General features: G+C 46.9%; 1 pseudogene; it reads right to left on the bottom strand.

The window, feature by feature from the left end:
• Positions 1 to 7,262: 7,262 nt before the first annotated feature.
• Positions 7,263 to 10,546, bottom strand: LOC123410470 (annotated as a pseudogene).
• Positions 10,547 to 12,532: the final 1,986 nt, after the last annotated feature.

Here is a 12,532-nt window from a genome sequence, read left to right as displayed (position 1 = left end):
GCATCCCAAAACACAGGGCCGGCCCTGAAAAAAAAATCAGTAGTCTTCACGAGATCTCCTTGTCAAGTGCTTGACGGTAGAAACTTGGCAAAGACCGGCTTGCCTGAAGGTGCGTCGAGTACCTTAGGAGTCATCACGAGATCCACTCTTGGCAACACACACTGGTGGAAAAAGGGCCTTTGGTCGCGGTTCGCAACTGCCATTAGTCGCGGTTGCGCAACCGCGACCAAATAGGCGCGACTAAAGGCCCCCCCTTTAGTCGCGGTTGCTTAAGAACCGCAACTAAAGGCCCGTCCACGTGGGCGCCAGGCGGCCGTCGGGGCGGAGGACCTTTAGTCGCGGTTCTTCTGCCCAACCGCGACTAAAGGCCCCCCCCTAAACCTGTTTTCTGTTTAATTTGTATTGTTTTATTTCTTTTGTGCTTTATTTTAATTTTGAAGGAGTTTCACATATTCTACGGTACTACATACATGCATATGAATGTACAATTTCAAACAAATTTGAAATTAGAACCAAAAAGAATTCAAGAGGAATATACAATATATATTCAATATCATCGGATGACCATATACAATTTTGAACAAGTTTCCATACATAATTTAATGCATATGAAGTTCTACGTCCTCGTAATGGTGTTCTCCTTTACGATGGAGGACTTCCCTCCTGAACCATCCAGCTAGTTCCTCTTGAAGTGGTCGGAAGCGAGCTTCTGGACTAAGCATCACCCGGAGGTTATTCCGCTGAGCATTGGTATCACTCGGAACCCGCTCAGAGGTGTATCTCCGGATCATCTCACAGACATAGTATCCACATAGATTGGTCCCCGCTGGCTGAATATCCCCACCATTCTTAGCCTTTGACCTTTTGAATTCTAGCTCTTTTTTGAATTCACCGACCTTTGTATCTACGAACCGTCTCCAAACCCTACGAGGCAAAGAAAATTAAATGAACAAGAGAGTTATTAGTTACTTGATATTAGGAAATGAACGAAATAGGCCGATCGATATAGAGCGCAAATGAATGAAAATAATTACTTCTGCAGCATTCTTCTCATGCCGCCCCAAAGCTTTGGATCCATATTCAGAGAGTCGTGGACGAGACATTCTGAGGTGTCAACTTTAATTACTAGCAGAATCCAGTGGAACCTGCGGACACGATACATGCACAGTACGTCATGCATAACTCATCGATTAGCCGGCCACATATCATGCATGGAGTAAACAAAAGAGAATGTGCTCAAGACAGAAACACTCACCCAAAATGGTAAGGAAATAGAATATCACTTTTGAGTTCCTGCTTTGTAAGAAACTGCCACAGGTCTGCCTCCATGTCGGCGGGGTGATGCTCCAACACATATCCATTAACGATGTGTGGGTCAATGAACCCAACATCATGGATGTTCCTTACTCTGCATTCCTTAATCTTCATTCTGCATGTATAATAGCGGACACAACAATATAGTTACGACATATATATAGTGCAGGCAATATGAACGAGATGGGGTATAAATAAATCACTTACAGAACGTAGCAACTGATGATAGATTTGTCGAGCTCGCGCAGATTGAAAAGCTGGAACAATTCACTCAGATGAATTTGTACATAGTAATGTTTGAAGTGATGCTCATATCTAACTTCCGCATAAATATAATCTTTGGCGTTTTTATTTTTTATGTAACCCTTGTACCATTTCAGCAGACCTTTCATTTGTGGAGGTAGATCCTCTTCCTGCGCAGGCTCGACGAGAGGCCCATTCTTCACATATGTAATTACTACCTCCTTCACTGGCGCCTCATCAAGGCCTAACATTTCACGAAGAGTAATACCTAAGTTGGCCGCTTGTTCTCTGGCACTCGTTACAGTCAATCCATGTGCTGCCGCAGCTGCTATGATATCGGGGTCATCCGGACCGGCGGCTTTCACTATAAGCGGGGCAATCGATTGTTTACTTTGTTCCCCGAGCTGGGCAACTCGTTTCCCGCTTTTTTTACTTTCTAATTCCATTTTCTCGGCCTCCTCCAAGGCTTTGTTCTCCTGGTTCTCCGCCCGCTCTTTCTTCTCCTTCAACATGAGTGCCTGCCTACGAAGTTCACGTGCATAGTCGTCAGGCAGATTCTTCGCGGCTTGGGACGGTGTGCTCAAAAATGACTTAGCCCACTTCTTTTGCTCATCAGAAAATACTGGCTTGGGCTCGGGCTCTCTTTTCTTCTTGCAGTCCGCCTTCCATTTCTCATGATCAGCAGCCGCCCTCGCGGCAGTTTCCTCGGCACTACGTTCCCAAGGCCTTGTGGGGAGAGGCTTCAGTGATGGCTCCGGTACCTTTGTGGTCTTAGGTACATAAGGGTCCAGGTTAATAATCCAGGACTGCTTCTGCTTCTTTGCCGGAGGTGGATTGGGGGGTGGCGTCTGATCACCCGCCGGACGAGGACTGGGGGGCGGCGTCTGATCACCCGCCGGACGTTGTGGACTGGGGGGCGTCGGCTGACGTGACGGAGGTGTAGGTGAACCGTCACCACCACCACCACCACCACCACCGCCACCGCCACCACCACCACCGTAGGGGGTGGACTTGTTGTCCTTGGCGCCTCGCCTGGAAACTTGATAAACTTCTTTTGCCATAGAATGAAATGGCGCTTGACATCTCCAAGTCTTTTCTCCCCTTCAGGTGTAGCAATGTCAATCTCCAGGTCCTCAAACCCTTGGACTATGTCCTCCACCGTGACACGAGCATAGCCATCTTGAATGGGGTTGTTGTGGTGGAGTGCTCCAGGTAAACATGGTAAAGCACTGCCGATGGCTACCTTCATGGACAAGTTCCCGATAGGATAATACAGATGACATTCTTTCATCTCCTTTATATCGTCCACGGGGTAGCGAGGAGGCTCCGGTGCAGTAATTTCGACCACCAGAGGCTCCGGTGCAGTAATTTCGATCGTCGGTGCATCTGCACCAGCTGGTGGGGCCTCCGTGGAAGCCACGCTGCTTCTCCGCTGCTGGCTTCCGAGATCCGCTGGATGATCTTCATGCTGCGCCCGAACATCTCTTTCGGCTAATAGTACACTCACGGTTTTCTTCATCACATCCATTTCCGATGCCAACCGCGCCACAACATCTGCTTCCCGATCCATCTTTCTCTTACGGCTTCTGTAACCGTACGGGTCATCGTTCTGGGGGAACCCTATTTTCCACGGAATGTTCCCCATGCCTCGTACACGTCCTCCGTGTTCAGGATTCCCGAGGGCTTTTGTCAGCGCGTCGTTCTCTCTGTTGAACTTGATCTTCCCCTCTTGAGCATCCCTCATTGCGTCAATAAGGGCTTGGGTGGGTTTAATTAATTTGCCCCGGTAAACACACTCCCCTGTCTCCGGGTTCAGCGTTCCCCCATGCCCGTACCACCAGCTTTTGGCCCTTTGGTCCCATCCCTCCGTACCTGGACGGATTCCTCGCGCCCTCAGCTCGTTCTCCATCTTCTCCAACCTAGGCACCCAAATGCGATACCCTCCTGGCCCCATAATATGATTGTACTCCTTCTTAGCCGCATTTTCCTTATTTCTTTTCGATATTTGAATGAACTGCTCCGATTTCTTTTGCTTCACAAATTCTGGCCAATCATGTTTCAGTTTCTCATATTGTCCTTTGAAATCCGGAGTCTTGTTCTGCTTGACAAAGTCATGGGCTAGATTTTGCTTGAATTTCCGGAATGCGTCGGCCATCTTATGAAGAGCGAACTGTTTGACTAGCCTCCTCCTCTCCTTGTTTTCCTCAATCTTGTTACCCTCCTCATCGAATTTGTTGTATTCCGGAGGTAGAACGAAATGTTCCATAAGCTTCTTGAAGCAATCTTTTTTTGTTCTCTTATCGACAAAAGTGAAACCAGCATTTCGTGCCTTCTTTGGCTCATTCCACTCCTGGACGGTGATCGAGACGTTGTCTCTAACAACGGCTCCGCATTGGCTGACAAACTTGGTGGCGTTCTTGCGGGGCTCCAGCGGCCTGCCGGTTGCACTGTCGACAACCTCGATGGTGCATGTTTCTCCTTGTTTCATCGTCTTGGTTGCGCCACGCTTTGACGACGTACTCGATTGTTTCGACGATCCGGCCGAGGGCTAAAATAAGAAAGAGAGTCGCGCGCGTTAGTACACACATATTTATTCAAATCAGTTAGTTTGTATCACCAGAGGCTCAATGTATATATATACCTCGGCGCCGGAGGTGGTTGCTACTTCCATTTGAAGATCGTCGTTTATCGACGTTTGTTCGGCATCATCTTGCTGACGGCGCCCTTCATCTTCACCGTCAAGGTTCAGATAAGAAGAGATATCATCTTCTTGATCTTGTCCGGTCGGCACATATAGAATATCGCCGTTTATGATGCCGAACATATGTGCTTCACCGTCCGGATCATAGTTGTCCATAATCGGGTCAGCTCTATCGTCCGCCATTATGTCAGTCCTGAAAACATGTAGTAAAAACAAATTAATTAAGTGAAGAAGGGGGGCGGTGGCGGTGGCGGTGGCGAAAGGGCGGTGGCAAAAGGAGGGGGCGAGGAAGGGGTCAAACACTCATGCCCGTCTATTGACAAGTACCCCCTCTTGTTTGGTTTTACTCCGTGTATAAAATTTGACTGATGTTGAACTTCGTCAAGTTCGATCGAATGCGTGTTAAGAAACATCAATATCCACAACACTAAAGTTTAACTTCAAACGAATCATGTAAAAAAAGGAACGACGGGAGTACTGCATCGCCTGTCGCTAGAAAGGATAAGCGTTAAACCTTGAGCTTTGATCTCTGTTAGGCTAGGATGCAATCACCATCGGTCGGGTGCCATGCTACTGATTGAAACAACAGCCTATAACGGTCTCGGATCCAACTTGGGCTCATGTTCTGAGATCACTTTACATTTTTTGACAAAACAAATTGACATCAGATGATTATACATTTTTATTGTCTGTTTGTTTGCCATATTGTGTGTTTTTTCATCTTAATAATGTTAATTTTACGAACTTGTCTAAACAAGACTAATACGGTTTTATTCAACTATTACTTATCCATTAACTCATTTTTATGCCTGACGTGCAAAGTGATATTAGCGTGTTATAGCCCACCAGAGGTAAACAACCCACACCATTTTCTAAAATATTTTTTCAGAATAGATTGTTGTTAGATTCTAGAGTGGTGGGTTTAGTGCCAAATAGTCAACGTCATTGTGGAAAATAAGAAAAATGCACAATATTCATCATCTATTTCTTAATCAATGGAATGTGACACCATGACACATTTAGTCGCGCGCCCAAGTTGGATCCGAGACCGTTATAGACATACTTTAGAACGTAGATTCACTCATTTTGCTTCGTATATACTCATCTAATGAAATCTATAAAAAAAAACTTAGAACGTAGATTCACTCATTTTAGGAACGGAGGGAGTATACTAAGTGAATCAAGTATCCAACGGTGCATCAAGGTTAACGGCAATCAAGATTCATAGTGCAATTCTTCAATCCTTCTTGCACTTGCACATAGGTTAACGGCGCCGTACGTGGGCGAGACGGCCGGCGGCGAGGGCGAGGGGCGACGGCGGGCGACGGCGGGCGACGTACGTGGCCGGGCAAGGGCGACGGCGGGCGGCGAGGGCGGCGTCGAGGGCAAGGGCGACGGCGGGCGGCGAGGGCGGCATCGAGGGCGAGGGCGACGGCGGGCGGCGAGGGCGGCGTCGAGGGCGAGGATCGGAGAAGACGAGAATCGGAGAAGACGGCGGCAGGCCTTGTATTTATAACCCCCACCTTTAGTCGCGGTTGGGGAGGCGACCCGCGACTAAAGGTTACCTTTAGTCGCGGGTCGCCTCCCCAACCGCGACTAAAGGGTTTTTGGCGGGTTTTTGCGTTCCCGCGCCCCCCCCTTTAGTCGCGGTTGGGGAGGCGACCCGCGACTAAAGGTAACCTTTAGTCGCGGTTGGATAAACCAACCGCGACTAAAGGGTTTTTTCGTTCCGGCGCGCAACGACCTTTAGTCGCGGTTGGTCTGGCCAACCGCGACTAAAGGTATTTTTCAAAATACTTTTCTTTTTCAATATCTTAAAAATACAAATAATATATCAAAAAATTCAGAAAAATAAAACTAATTCAATTCAATATGTTAAAAACACAAAAACTATATCAAAAAATTAAGAAAAATAAAACTAATTCAATTCAAAATGTTAAAAATACAAATAATATATCAAAAAATTCAGAAAAATAACACTAATTCAATTCAAACGTCCTTATCCCACCGACAGTTTTCTTAGATGACACAAAAACCACATTTAGTCCCGGTTGCACCAACCAGCCGGGACTAAAGGTTAGATGACCAGCTCTGGATTCCTCTTCTTCCCGCCATTTCTTCCCTGTCTTCCCGCCTCTTTCTTCCCGCCACTTTCTTCCCGCCTCCTGTCTTCCCGCTCCCATTTTTCCCGCCATTTCTCACTACATATATGTAGCCCGGCTTGGCCAGCATTATCACATCTCTACAATCTCTCATCACTCTCTCATGGCTTCCACCGCACCCACTCTAACCTACCAGCAGGTGGAGGAGCTTTGCGCCTCGAACTACCCTTGTCCACCGGGCTACCGCGTCCCCACCGGCTGGAGCCTAAGCGCCGGCGGCGTGCCGGTCCCTCCCGTCCCTCAGGGTACTGCGCGCCGGGCGGCCATCACGAACCACTACTACCTCGACCTCACGCCGGAGCAGCGGATGAATCCCCGCTGGCATCCCGATAACCAGCATACTTGGGACGCCTTCTTCATCAATCGGTGTGAAAGGGCGCTCGCCAGGTATGAGGAGGACGGTCTGCCTCCTGGGAACTTCCACGAGGCCGGCCGTCGGCTATGGTGGTACGGCCGGACTCTGCAGAGCGTCATGGACTACATCACGGCCGGCGATATCCCCCGCCTGCGCTACCCTCAGTTCGAGCCACGAGCGCCGCCCGACGACAGCGACGACAGCAGCGACGACGACGGCGGCAACTTAGAAGGCGACGACTACCAGTACAACGACGACAGCAGCTATGAAGACTACGAGTATGCATATTATACGCCTAGGCAGGAGTATGACTAAATCACTCCAAATTTCATGTATCATCAGTGGTATCTCGAATCATTCGAAAATGGACACCAAACACATCACGGGTAATATAATTCACATGATCCATTCAACAAAGTTTGGTACAATAAATTATTACACATCATTTCTTCCCTTGTGTCCCTGCTTGCTTACGATTGTGCCGTATCCATGGAGCATCCTCATCATTTAACTTAATGCTTGGGTCGGTGTTCACTTTGAAGGGCGGAATTTCAGCAAACATATTATAATCTTCTGACATGTCTGTCTTGTCCTCCACTCCCACGATGTTTCTTTTCCCTGAAAGAACAATGTGGCGCTTTGGATCATCGCATGATGTACTGATCGTTTTCTTATCTTTCCGTTTCCTCGGTTTGCTACTCATGTCCTTCACATAGAAAACCTGAGCGACATCTTTCGCTAGGACGAATGGTTCGTCAAGGTAACCAAGATTGTTGAAATCCACCATTGTCATTCCGTATTGCTGGTCCACCTTTACCCCACCTCCTGTTAGCTTGAACCATTTGCACCGGAACAAAGGGACCTTAAAGGAGGGTCCATAGTCAAGTTCCCATATCTCCTCTATGTAACCATAATATGTGACCTCTTGCCCATTCTCGGTTGCTGCATCAAAGCGGACACCACTGTTTTGGTTGGTGCTCTTTTTATCTTGGGCGATCGTGTAAAATGTATTCCCATTTATCTCGTACCCTTGGAAAGTCGTTATAGTCGAAGATGGTGTCTTGGCCAACATGTACAGCTGATCTACAACATCATTGTCATTCATTAAATGTTTTCTCAACCAACTGCCGAAAGTCTCCATGTGGGCCTTCCTAATCCAGGATTCAGGCTTCCCCGGGTTGTCCGAGTGTAAAATATTCTTGTGTTTCTCAAAGTACGGAGCCACCAAGCTGGAATTGGTCAGTACAGTGTGGTGTGCTTCAGTCAGAGAATGGCCGTCCATACATATCCTTGATTTCCTTCCGATCGTGCCTTTTCCACTTAGTCTCCCCTCGTGCCGCGATCGAGGAAGACCAATCGGCTTAAGGTCAGGAACAAAGTCAACACAAAACTCAATTACCTCCTCATTTCCATAGCCCTTGGCGATGCTTCCTTCTGGCCTAGCACGGTTACGAACATATTTCTTTAATACTCCCATGAACCTCTCGAAGGGGAACATATTGTGTAGAAATACAGGACCGAGAACGAAAATCTCTTCGACTAGGTGAACCAGGAGGTGCGTCATAATATTGAAGAAGGATGGCGGGAACACCAGCTCGAAACTGACAAGACATTGGATCACATCGTTCTGTAACCGTGGTAGAACTTCTGGATTGATTACCTTCTGAGAGATTGCATTGAGGAATGCACATAGCTTCACAATGGCTACTCGAACATTTTGCGGCAGGAGCCCCCTCAAAGCAATCGGAAGCAATTGCGTCATAATCACGTGGCAGTCGTGAGACTTCAGGTTTTGGAACTTTTTCTCCGCCATGTTTATTATTCCCTTTATATTGGACGAGAATCCAGACGGGACCTTCATACTGCTCAGGCATTCAAAAAAGATGACCTTCTCTTCTTTGGTCAGAGCGTAGCTGGCACGACCTTGAAACCATTCCGGATGCCGGTCATCAGGGTCTTTCAAACGTTGCTGGTCCTGCCGTGCTTCCTTTGTATCATTTGTCTTCCCATACACGCCCAAGAAGCTTAGGAGGTTCACGCAAATATTCTTCGTAACGTGCATCACGTCGATTGCAGAGCGGACTTCTAGGACTTTCCAATATTCTAGCTCCCAGAATATAGATTTCTTCTTCCACATGGCTGCGTGCCCGTCAGCTCCCTTCGGAACTGATTGTCCGCCAGGACCCTTTCCAAAGATGACTTTCAAATCCTTGACCATATCAAATAACTCAGCACCAGTGCGTTCCGCAGGCTTCGGCCGGTGATCTGCCTTGCCGTTGTAATGCTTGCCTTTCTTTCTTACTGGATGAATTTTCGGAAGAAATCGACGATGCCCAAGGTACACGTTCTTCTTACAATTTAGCAAATGTACACTTTCAGTCTCATGTAAGCAGTGCGTGCATGCATTGTATCCCTTATTTGACAGTCCCGAAAGGTTACTAAGAGCAGGCCAATCGTTGATGGTTACGAAAAGCAACGCTCGTAGGTCAAATTCCTCTTCTTTGTGCTCATCCCACACACGGACACCAGGTCTGCCCCACAGCTGTAAAAGTTCATCAACTAATGGCCTTAGGTACACATCGATGTCGTTGCCGGGTTGCTTCGGACCTTGGATGAGCACTGGCATCATAATGAACTTCCGCTTCATGCACAACCAAGGAGGAAGGTTGTAGATGCATAGAGTCACGGGCCAGGTGCTATGGCTGGAGCTCTGCTCGCCAAAAGGATTCATGCCATCTGTACTTAGACCAAATCTTATGTTCCTTGCGTCAGCTGCAAAATCTTTGAACTCTCTGTCGATCTTTCTCCATTGCGTTCCATCTGCGGTGTGTCTCAACTCCCCGTCCGACTTACGGTCCTCTTTGTGCCATCGCAACAACTTGGCATGCTCTTTGTTCCTGAACAAACGTTTCAACGTGGTATTATAGGAGCATACCACATCACCTTGGCGGGAACCCTCTTCCTGGGTTTCTCGCCCTCAACATCGTCACCAGGGTCATCGCCTCTGATCTTATAACGCAATGCAGTGCATACCGGGCATTCATTCAAATTCTCGTATTCACTGCGGTAGAGGATGCAGTCGTTGATGCATGCATGTATCTTCAGAACCTCTAAACCTAGAGGGCATACAACCTTCTTTGCTTCGTACGTACTGGCGGGCAACTCGTTATTCTTTAGAAACATATTCTTCAACATTTTCAGCAAGTTTTCAAATGCCGAGTCAGCTACACCTGCCTGTGCCTTCCATTTCAGCAAATCCAGTGTGCAGCCCAGCTTTTTCAGACCATCATCGCATCCGGGGTACAACGACTTTCTGTGATCCTCTAACATGCGATCCAAATTCTCCCTCTCCTTTTCAGTTTCGCAGCGTCTCCGTGCATCAGCAATGGTCCGACCAAGATCATCAACGGTCTCATCACGTGCTTCTTCTTCACCTTCACCTTCCCCTTCACCTTCCCCTTCACCTTCAGCATCCTCCATGAAAGTATCACCGAAATGAGCAAGATAGCTTTCATCCATGAAATCATCCCCTTCTTCATCTTCTTCCATTATAACCCCTCTTTCTCCATGCTTGGTCCAACAATTATAGCTTGGCATGAAACCGTGCCGAAGCAGGTGCAGGTGAACTTCTCTTGAGGAAGAGTAACCCTTCTGATTCTTACAGTCAACACATGGACAAATAACAAAACCCTTCTGCTTGTTCGCATTAGCCACTACGAGGAAATCTTTCAAACCCGTAGTGAATTCGCGGGAGAGTCGGTTACCGTACATCCATTGCCGATTCATCTGCATTATTATAATATAAAATATATAATTAACCATCATGCATTTGTTAAACTAACTAGCTATAAACAATAGAAATTAAACAATGAACAACACACATGCATATATATTTTATCAATGACACACATGCATGAAAGGTTCAAGTTGCTAACCGCGATCGAGGAGGAAAAAATAAATGAGGAACCTCAAGTGTGGCTCCAACACTTCATATCATGTTTGTTTCACGCTCTTGGGGCATTTCATCAAACACCTTGTGTGCATAAGAGGAACCAAAAGCAAACCTACACCCCCTTGTGAAGCTTGTGAAGAGAAGTGACACCAAATGGCTAAGTGAGTGTGCTGAACTGGTATCTATAGGGGAGGAGATTTAGTCGCGGTTGGCATGGCAAACCGCGACTAAAGGCCTTTGGGCACCTTTAGTCGCGGTTGGCCTGGCCAACCGCGACTAAAGCCCCTCACGTGCACCAGCTGGCCACCGAGCGCCCTGGCCCAGGCCTTTGGTCGCGGTTCGTCTGCCGAACCGCGACTAAAGAAATCATTAGTCGCGGTTCCTACAGTGTCGCGACTTATGGGGCTGGACGGAAGCCTCTTTTTCTACCAGTGACATGAACCATGAGAAAAGTTCTCCCAAAGGAATGTGTTTGTGCCATCACGAGATCCAACTATACCGAATGCCAATTCATGGGTTTTCACCCTTAGAAGCAAGTTCGAGCAATGTCTAAGCAATGTCTTCAACAAGTGAACAACATGTAGACACGACATCGCAGTTACCAGGTGCAAGCAACAAATATCAGACCTAGTGTGGTTTTCACCTTGAAGTTCATTGTCCAATACTTGAAAGAGCAATTTTCACATGGTCCCTCTTACCCCTCTCTTTTCACATCGGAGGTAAGAAGGTAAGAGTAATCAAACTCATTATTTAATAAAATCAATTGCTCATGTCTATTATATACTCTTATATCTCATATAAAAATAGAAGGTAAAAGGAACCATATTAAAAAAACCTCTGAAAGAAAAGTTTCATGTTAGTTAAATTGGCCTCTTTAAGTTATGTGTTACAGGAGAATATGACGTACGGACAATTTTCTTCTTGCAAGTAGTTTTCCTACACCCGGCTTGGTGCGCCCCTGCTACACCCTGCAAGAAATCATAGAGAAACATTCACAAAAATCTGAACGAATGTTATAACTATTTACAAAGTTTGATGGTCAAATGACATACCATGAGCTCTGTACAATTATTTTTATACTCAAAATGTATGTGCACTGTTTGAGCAAAACTAAAAGTTTTGTTTCTCTTGTACACAGTTCCTCGATGTGATTTGACCACCAAACTTTGCAAACAAGCATATCTAACAATCGTTCAAAACCATTCTCATTTTTTTCGGAAAGGAGGTTAAACCCCAGGCCTCTGCATCAATTATATTGCCATCTTTATTAATTATTTCATAAAAGTCTGACAATAACATACATCAATCCATCCAAAGCCACCACACACACCAACAAATTCAATAATGTGGACTGCTCTCACTCTCCATATCTAAAATCAATGTCGTCGTCAATTCATTCATATAACGTATCAGAAGCAACAACCGGTGCAACATACTTAAAGCGCACACCACATGCACACGTTTTAGAAGCCGTCATCATCTTCGGACCAATGACCCATCTTCAGGAAAGAGATCCCCATCATCCTTACCAGTCCGTACATCCGTCGATGCCACCGCGGTGCCCAACGGGGCCACCATCCTGCGCTCATCCGTCCACACGCGAAGACTCTGAAAGAACTGTCGTGCGTAGAACCTGCCAACCAGTCATGACTTAGCGTAGCACGTGTTAGTCACGCATGACTTGACAGCTCCACCAAACTTCCGTGCAAGACGAAGCCACTACACCTCCTGCCTCTGTCATCCAGCGCTGCTCCACAAACGATGTTCCCTAGAGAAAAACGGCACCGGAGTACCGCCATCATCCA

The sequence above is a fragment of the Hordeum vulgare genome, chromosome 1H (assembly GCF_904849725.1).
Source record: "Hordeum vulgare subsp. vulgare chromosome 1H, MorexV3_pseudomolecules_assembly, whole genome shotgun sequence".
NCBI classification, from domain to species: Eukaryota; Viridiplantae; Streptophyta; class Magnoliopsida; order Poales; family Poaceae; genus Hordeum; species Hordeum vulgare.
Note: the sequence above shows the minus strand (reverse complement) of the source record. Positions and strands in the feature narration are given on the sequence as shown.